Source organism: Cetorhinus maximus, chromosome 19, assembly GCF_964194155.1.
Source record: "Cetorhinus maximus chromosome 19, sCetMax3.hap1.1, whole genome shotgun sequence".
NCBI classification, from domain to species: domain Eukaryota; kingdom Metazoa; phylum Chordata; class Chondrichthyes; order Lamniformes; family Cetorhinidae; genus Cetorhinus; species Cetorhinus maximus.
The window spans coordinates 75,602,772-75,612,089 of NC_135897.1; positions in this window are offsets into that span (position 1 = coordinate 75,602,772).

Below are 9,318 nucleotides of genomic sequence, written 5' to 3' on the forward strand. Positions count from 1 at the left end.
AGTCCATTGACATACAGTTCACAACCCCTGCCATGGGTGTCAATTTAAGAAATGACCATTCTGCATCAACAAGTCTCCAGCCAGAAGTCCTGCAGCCCCATTATTGACTAAAACAAAACAAAATTCTTCTGGGTTCCATGGGGTTTCAACTATGACTGCTCCTTTAATGGTGTTGGTTTCTTTAAGGCTGAGGAACTCCCCAAATTTCCTCTTGCGGCCAGTAATGCACCCTGATGCACGAGCTCTTGGTGCTTCCTTTATTTTACTTTGACCCATGAGCAAGCTTGGGCTCTGGGCCCTAGGTTGTGCCAGAATACACTGTTCATGTGCTTTGCACTAATTTCTCTCAGACAGCATCAGAAGGGGAAGAGTGACCTTCAGAGCACAACAGCAGAATAATATCAACACTTTATTTTAATTAAAATAATTGAGTGCTTAAAAAATGACTGAAAATTAAAAACATCAAGAAATGAAGAGCAGCAGAAATATTAATCTTACTTAACTTTCACACTTACTGTATCCCTCTGGGAGTCTATCTATTTAGCTTTTTGTAACAGTATTTCCACAATGGTGTACGATTTGTCACAGAAAGAGGACAGGCACGTCTTCCTCAGTTTGAATACGCAACTCCATTTGAGCTGAGCTAACTGAATTCAAAGCACAAGCCAGTCAGAATCGATCTTCTGACAATCATAGTTTCTTAACAGTAACAAGTGAGAATAGGAATAAAATGTCACCCCATCGCAATGCTTCAACAACAGGGCAAGGCTTTGTAAATACAAGCTTTTGTGTCTACTGCTGTCATTAGAGAAAACGAGATTTATCAGGGTTACTGGTCAGCACTGAAGTCAGTAACAGGCTCCACATCTTTAGAAATTTATGATTCACAGCACCACCATGATGGCCTGGTTAGTCTCGATTCTAGAACTTCATGCAAACCATTCACAAAAGTAACCGGGTGGCACAACACATTAAAGTGTTGTAAGCTGCAGGTTTCCTCATAAAACAATGTTTCCCAACAAGGTGAGTTGGGGCAAAAACAATCAGAGGGAGAATCAGTCTTGATTCTCCTCACACATCAGTCACAAGTGACTGATCACTGAGCAGAATCGAAATTAGATAAAAACAAAAAACTACTGCGGATGCTGGAAATCCAAAACAAAAACAGAATTACCTGGAAAAACTCAGCAGGTCTGGCAGCATCGGCGGAGAAGAAAAGAGTCGACGTTTCGGGTCCACATGACCCTTCAACAGAACTGAAGTATAGTTAGGAGGGGTGAAATATAAGCGGGTTTAAGGTGGGGGGGCTGGGGGAGAGAAGTTGAGGGTGGGGTGGTTGAAGGGACAAGCAAGCAGTGATAGGATCAGATAATCAAAAGATGTCACAGACGAAAGGATCAAAGGTGTTGAAGATGGTGATATTATCTAAGAAAATGTGCTAATTAAGAATGGATGGCAGGACACTCAACGTACAGCTCTAGTGGGGGTGGGGTGGAAAGACTGACAAGGTATTAGTTGTAGATTTAAAAATAAAGGAAATAGGTGGGAAAAGAAAAATCTATATAAATTATTGGAAAAAAAAAACAGAGGGGGAGGAAACAGGGTGGGGATGGGGGGAGGGGGAGTTTAAGATCTAAAGTTGTTGAATTCAATATTCAGCCCGGAAGGCTGTAAAGTGCCTAGTCGGAAGATGAGGTGCTGTTCCTCCAGTTTGCGTTGGGCTTCACTGGAACAATGCAGCAAGCCAAGGACAGACATGTGGGCAAGAGAGCAGGGTGGAGTGTTAAAATGGCAAGTGACAGGGAGGTTTGGGTCTTTCTTGCGGACAGACCGCAGGTGTTCTGCAAAGCGGTCGCCCAGTTTGCGTTTGGTCTCTCCAATGTAGAGGAGACCGCATTGGGAGCAACGAATGCAGTAGACTAAGTTCAGGGAAATGCAAGTGAAATGCTGCTTCACTTGAAAGGAGTGTTTGGGCCCTTGGACGGTGAGGAGAGAGGAAGTGAAGGGGCAGGTGTTGCATCTTCTGCGTGGGCATGGGGAGGTGCCATAGGTGGGGGTTGAGGAGTAGGGGGTGATGGAGGAGTGGACCAGGGTGTCACGGAGCTTTGGCTGTCTAGGATCTGGGGTGGAGCTAGTTACACTGGGATTTTTCACATTTGCACTGACCTTTGAATTTCCAGGGGGAGGGGAAAGAGCAGATAGTCCATCAGGCTTCGCCATCCCCCATCACGAGGCTATGTCTAAGGACTTCTTGGGCCTTCTGGAAATGCAGTTGACAGGCCTGAGCAGCACTCACTGCCGATGCAAACCCCAACTCAGGGGAATGGCAATCAATCAATCACAGAGGGGATCCATTACCTTCCCCAAGAATTTCCAACATGCAACCAGTAACGTTACCAGCAATGTAGCAGATGTGAAGAGCAGAAGTTTCATTAGGTCCTGCCTCTTCACTGGAGAACTATGGACTGCTCCAACATTTCAAGGTAGGTGACACAAGCAGTCTTGTGTGCACAATGTTCCCACTACCACAATACAAACTACCCTGCATTTAAGATTTGCGCCCCTACTAAGGAATATTGGGGTGGACTGCAGATTTACCAGTTTTTGGCATAATTTTCCCAGACTTTGACCGTTTTGGAACTGTTCTCAGACTGATTGAATTTCAGTCCTTCACTATCTGTACTATCAACCTAGGCTCCAACTCCATGCCCTGGCTGCACTTTAGATTTGATTTGATTTATTTTCTATATCAGAGCTGCCCGAAGTGCTTGTTGCAATGTTCCTTGCTTGGTGACTTTGGGGCCGCATCGTGTCATCTTTATTGGTCCATCACAAAAAGTCCAAAGTGGAAGCTCACTTCATCCCCTTATGGATGACAGTTTGCTCTCTCCAAACCACAACTTCGTCATGCTGCAGTTCATTATTCTGGAATTTCTACCTTCCCTCATTTTAAACAACTGATACACATTTAAAAAAATATGCAGTGTGTGGCTTTTGAAATTTTTGGGATGAAATTTATTTCCCTGTTTAAATGAAGCTCAGACACGGTTGGTGAGACTTTGTACTTTTAGCTTTGTTCTTAAATTCCTTCAAATTCATTGAGCTTTCAAGTTAATGGGGTTTTCACTAGATTTTCCTCAGCTTGTCAGCAAAAGGTAATGCTAGACTCAAATCATGTGGTCCTTTTCTAGTTTCGCCAAATAATCTGCATGATTTCAGTTTACCACTGATCAGATCACTGAAATTTATAGTTCCTTAATCTAAAAAGCAGGGAACAAACCATTAAGAGTTTGATCCCATTTACTTTTCCCACACTGCAAAATCTAGCCCTTAACAAAAAAAAAGTTTTAATGGAGCCAAACCCCCTAAATTCTTTAAAAAAAAGGGCAGAATTTTCCATTCTGGGACTATGTCCCGTGATGGGGGCGGGAACCGGGAATGTTTCCTGCCATGAAGGCTGGTGGGAATTTGCACCGAATCCTGCAATGCTGGCCTAATTAGTTATGCAGTGAGGGGTTTCCCGATATTTTGCGTGGCGTGACAGGCTGGACGGTGCTTGCCCTCCCATCATATCCGTGCACCATTTTTAAAAGGCACCTGGACATCAACTTACCCACCATTGGAGGAGGAGATGGTCTGCTGATCCCACTGTGCTCTGGCTCCCAAATTCAGTGATGTATCCCTCGAAGTGCTGCTCAATGCAGTGGAAGCCAGGAGGGTCGTCCTCTACCCGGAGGAGGCTGAGCCATTAGACCAACCCTGCATGGGAGGAAGTCTCCAGGGTGGTCAGTGCCCAGGTCCTCCACAAGAGGACTGCCCTGCGATACCAGAAATGGATGAATGACCTCATCCACGCTGCCAGGATAAGTGGACCCTCAACTGCTTACACTCACCTCACTGAATGGCAGAGGGGACACAGGCCTCAGTGGCAAGGGCACTATCCATGTGGCTCATGCATAAAAGAGCTAGTCAATGTGATAAGGTGATGCCTCATAGCCCCACTGCAGTCCATCTAGTCTGCAGGCAGAGAGAGAGAGACCATACAGAGAGATCAGATGCAGACTGGGAGTGGTGGGGGGTGGCGGGGGGGGGGGAGGAGGGCGGGGAAGGGGGTTAGGCATTGAGGGCACCAGCATGCACCGCTAATGACATGCATCTGAAAGCCTTATCCTTCTATCTGCATGGGTTCACTGCTCTGGAGGGTTCTGCCCCAGATCCCTTGTGGACAACCTTAAGTACATCAATCACGTGGCACACAATCCAATGGGTCATATGTAAGAGTGAAAGCATGAGAAAGATACTGAGGCACAACAGAGGAGAGAGAGAGAGAGAAAAAGTCGGGGGAGGGCCAGCCTGAGCTCAAGAGCCTCACTGAGCTTGAGGAATAGGCAGCCCAGCTGGCAGGAGTGGAACCGGACCGAATCACTGCAGATGGAAAGGTCGGCGGGTGGCCTCCATCCAGTAAGGATCCATGCATTATGTTGGAGGCAGCTCATGCAGTGACTCGCTCTCTCCTCTCACACAGGTGCCAGCAGGAAGAGGGCAAGGGAACAAGAGGAAGCCCTGTCCAGTAGTTTCTCCAGCCTACAGAGGACTGGGGAGGGGGGAGGAAGAAAGTGCACCTGTGGAGGCTTCACAGCAGCCACCTTCAATCAATGCAAAGACACACACCTCGGTGGGTACTAGATGTAGTTCAGGCAGGGTCTCACATTCTGACGGTCACCGCACAGACATGTGCCCTCAACAGGAGAAGGCAGGGTCAGCCAAGCTCACTGGCACTCGGAGGACTGCTGGGGAAGAGACATCTGCGACGTCCAAGTCGGATGACAAGCCTCTGGGATGGGCCCTGCATGAGATGCTGGGGAAGCTGCAAGAGGTGGGGGAGCATCAGGCAGAGGTGTCAGAGACCCTCAATGGAGTGGCACATTAAGCAGAGGAGTCCATCCGCCTGGTCTCTGAAGAAGTGCCAACATGTATCTGCATTGAGGTCTCCACGGGAAGGGTGGCAGACACCATGGAGAACCCAGTCCAGTAGAACGTCCAGTTTCTGCCAGAGATGCGCACAGACCTGCACTCCTGCTGTAGCCATGGATGAGCCTTAGCAGTGGCATTTGACCTTCCCACAGTTACCCTTCAACCTGCCCCCACATTACCCTCCGCCCCATGTAGGCTGGATCACTGAATATTTTTAAGACAGAAATAGATAGATTCTTGTTAGGCAAGGGAATCAAAGGTTATCAGGGGTAGATGAGAATGTGAAGCTCGAAACACAAACAGGTCAGCCATAATCTTATTGAATTGTTGGAGCAGGCTCGAATGGCCTACTTCTGCTCCTATTTCGTATGTTCTTATGAATGTCCATGTCCCCTACCTTACCAAGGAGTCCACCCCAATTACAATAGACATGCCCCCCCATCCTGCCTAACCTCAGAATCCACTTGTACTTCCATATCCCCTCCAACAACCCTCAGTGCCCTTCGCCCATCATCGCCAAACGCTCACCCTACCAGCTCCCACTGCCCCCTTTAACCCTCACCATCTTCCTATCACCAATTTGCTCAGTATGCCCCCCAAGACTCATTCAGTTGACACCACGGACTCCTCCCTCTGAACTCCTTCCCCCATGCCCATTTACACCTGCACAGCCCCCCATGCCCATTTACACCTGCACAGCCCCCCATGCCCATTTACACCTGCACAGCCCCCCATGCCCATTTACACCTGCACAGCCCCCCATGCCCATTTACACCTGCACAGCCCCCCATGCCCATTTACACCTGCACAGCCCCCCATGCCCATTTACACCTGCACAGCCCCCCATGCCCATTTACACCTGCACAGCCCCCCATGCCCATTTACACCTGCACAGCCCCCCATGCCCATTTACACCTGCACAGCCCCCCATGCCCATTTACACCTGCACAGCCCCCCATGCCCATTTACACCTGCACAGCCCCCCATGCCCATTTACACCTGCACAGCCCCCCATGCCCATTTACACCTGCACAGCCCCCCATGCCCATTTACACCTGCACAGCCCCCCATGCCCATTTACACCTGCACAGCCCCCCATGCCCATTTACACCTGCACAGCCCCCCATGCCCATCTGCCTGCACTCTACTACAGCCCTTCCCACCCTCTGCTCCATACCAACTTACCCATTCCATGACCCCCACAACACCCCTCTCTTTCCCCTACCGCCCCGCCCTCCTAAGGCCTACATACCCACCCCATCTCTTCATTCCTTCACCCCCCCCCCTCCCCCAACCATCTAATTCCCCCCAGCACAGACCATCACCATCCAACAATACCTCATGCAACTGTCTATATGCAGCTAGAAGATCCACCTCCTGGAAGCTCCTGCGGCTAGAAGATCCACGTGGTTGATGCTCCACCCACTCACTGCTGCACGTGACGTTCCAGGGTCCATGGTCACTGAAGGCCTCCATCTTCTGATCTCTGCAGGCCGCCCCAGGCCTCCTTGTCCATGCCACGTTGGTCCAGATGTTGTTCTGGACCGGCGTGCTATCTCGCTGGCGGCGCAGATGATTGGACAGGGTGAGGGGGAACAATTCTGCTTGGGCCTTCATCTGCAGCTCATTAACAGGATGCAAAACGGATGCAAAATGGCTTTACGCTGAACGCTGGAATGGCGACCTACCATGATGGGCTGGAGCGCACATTCACGGCATCATTTCATGCTCCTGCCACATTGCCCCACCCATCGGCCTGCCATTAAGCCCACCGTGGGGGGCACTGGAAAATTACGCTCAAAGTTTTTGTTCAATTAGTATTGGAGGGAGGGTGGTATTTAAGGGGACATAATCCCGATTGCAAACTCAAAACATTTAAAAACCTTAAATGCCGACCACTGCAGTGATTCTGTCGGATGTCGCAATTCCTGAAGAAACTCAATTTGTTGCATTAACAAAAACACAACTAATATCTCCTAATCAGTGACTGGCAAATAATATCAGGTGCATTTCATTTATTTTGCAACCTTGGCCATCTGTAAAGACATCAGATAACAGAAGTTTCTTCTTAATTAAGAATTGGTTGATTTCAGCACCGGTTTCAAATAGAAACAATGATCCAAAGTATTTCTTCACAATTAAATGGGGTTTGGAATGGAAATCAACAGGGCAAAGCTTTATTAAATCAAGCATTCAATATAATGCTCTGAGCATTGGTGAAACAAGGTTGAAGCCTGCTGTTATATCCTTTCATGAGATACAGAACACACAAGTTAAAAGTGCTTTAGCATAAACAGCGGTTAACAATTCCCAACAAAAAGTCACACAGATGAATAGAATTGAAGCACATCTCACCAGTGGGAATGCCATCTCTGGCATTATTGGAGAACTGCACCTAACCAGGATCAAGAAGCACTTGACCCATTTACGACACAGCCGATTAGGTCACAGCATGTCTAGGGTAAGTTTAGCAATGCCAACATTTACTGCCAGCCAGATTCAAGTGGAGCTCAACAGTTGCTGTTCCTTCAAATTGATTCATGTGGGTATTTCCTGTCTTTGCAATAACTGAATTCTCCAAACAAAAAGCTTTTTAAGTCATTCACTATTAGTTCGCCATGATGTAGTATGCACAACTGCAAAATAATTGCTTTCATTTTTGTTATTTGCTGCCTTCATTGCAAAATAGTTTTTGCATTTTTTGGCCTTTTTCAAGTCCTTTTAATTGAAGTAAAGCCAGTCAAAAGGATCCAATATGGATATGAGAGTGATTTACATCATGCCAGTACTGCAACAACTATTGCCAAATGCTGAAAAGAGAATTCCAAATATTTCATAACAGTAAACCAAACTGATATTGTGTTTAACTCTAACTAAACTGAAAGCCAACACAGTGCAGACTAGGCAGGTCAATCACCCCATCCAGCTAATCTTTCTATTGAAACCCATGCTTCAATAGCACACAACTACCACTTGAATGATGCCAGTGTTTTTGCATCCATTAATTTAGTTGGGAGGCCATTCCAACTCAATCCCTATATGCACCGTAATGCTTCCTGACCTCAAGCCTGAACTTGCCCATTGCTAATATTATGATCCCAGCTGATGTTATGACTGGACAAATCAGATCCCAGGGTGGAACCCAGCTTGATAAATCCTAACTTTTATTTTTTGTTTGGAAACGTGGAGGGCAGCTACTGAACAGAGCCATAGGAGTCAGCTGATGAACTTTTAAAGAAAGAATAAAAATTTTATTAAACAAGACTAAATATATTACAATACTCCTTCACGTAACGATACCTTTACAGCTGTATACAGATTCGTAAGGATAACACAAGTTACAAAAGCTATCATATTCTAATGTTCACAATAATTACACAGTCCACGTAAACCATTAGGAGACTTGTGGTCAGACAACCACACTCTGAAATCAAGTGTCGGGTGCCACCTCCAACAGAAGCTATGGATTTCTCCTCAACTCCCGCAGACGCTTGTCACACCGTGAGCCAACTTATCTCACTGAACTCTGTCTTTCACATGGGGGTTTCCAATCTCCACACTCGAAGAACTTGCTTTGGGTTCTTCTCCCAAATGATGCTGGGTCTCGGATGCCTTCCACAAGGGTCCATCTCCAGGGTTCTGATCTCTCCTTCCAACGTTCCTCTCCACTGGATCGCCACGTGCATTCAAGCTTTGCCTTCCACACATACTCCCTCAGATACTCAGCCATGAACGCCAGAGAGCACCATGGCTTCACATGCCCATAGTAAGGAGTCACCAACCTTTGGCTGTCTCCTTCGATCTTCTGGCTTTTCACAAGCCCACAGTGCCTTGATTCTGCTCCCCACAGCTTCCTCTTTTTAAATTCGGAGCCTTTTCTCTGCTCCTTAATTTAACTTCACTGAACAGGATCGGTTCTAGATTCCCTGTCCCTGTGCCTTGACTTAGCTATCATTTTGGGACCTTTTCCTGTCCCCACTCCCTGGTTTTGGGACTTTTCTTCTGTTCTTCTGGGAAATCTGCTCTCTGCAGTTCACATCTGGAGAATGGCACTTCTCTTCTGGGTCACCCGATCTTTTTACTCCTTTTCACTTTTGCTTTTGTTCCTTCTTCTGCACAGGTGCTGGGCTCCCTTTAAATAAAAAATAACGAAAAGGATGTGCGCAGGGCTGCCTACCGGCCTGAAAACATGAACCCGACCGACTGCACTTATGTGGTCATTCTCTGGCCGACACATGCTAACCCAAAGATCATAAAAAAAGAATGGTCTGCACCTGTGCAGCCATTCCAGGGCCGGTGCATGTGCAGAAGCCACTGAGGCCCGTTGGGAGCTTTAATTCCCAA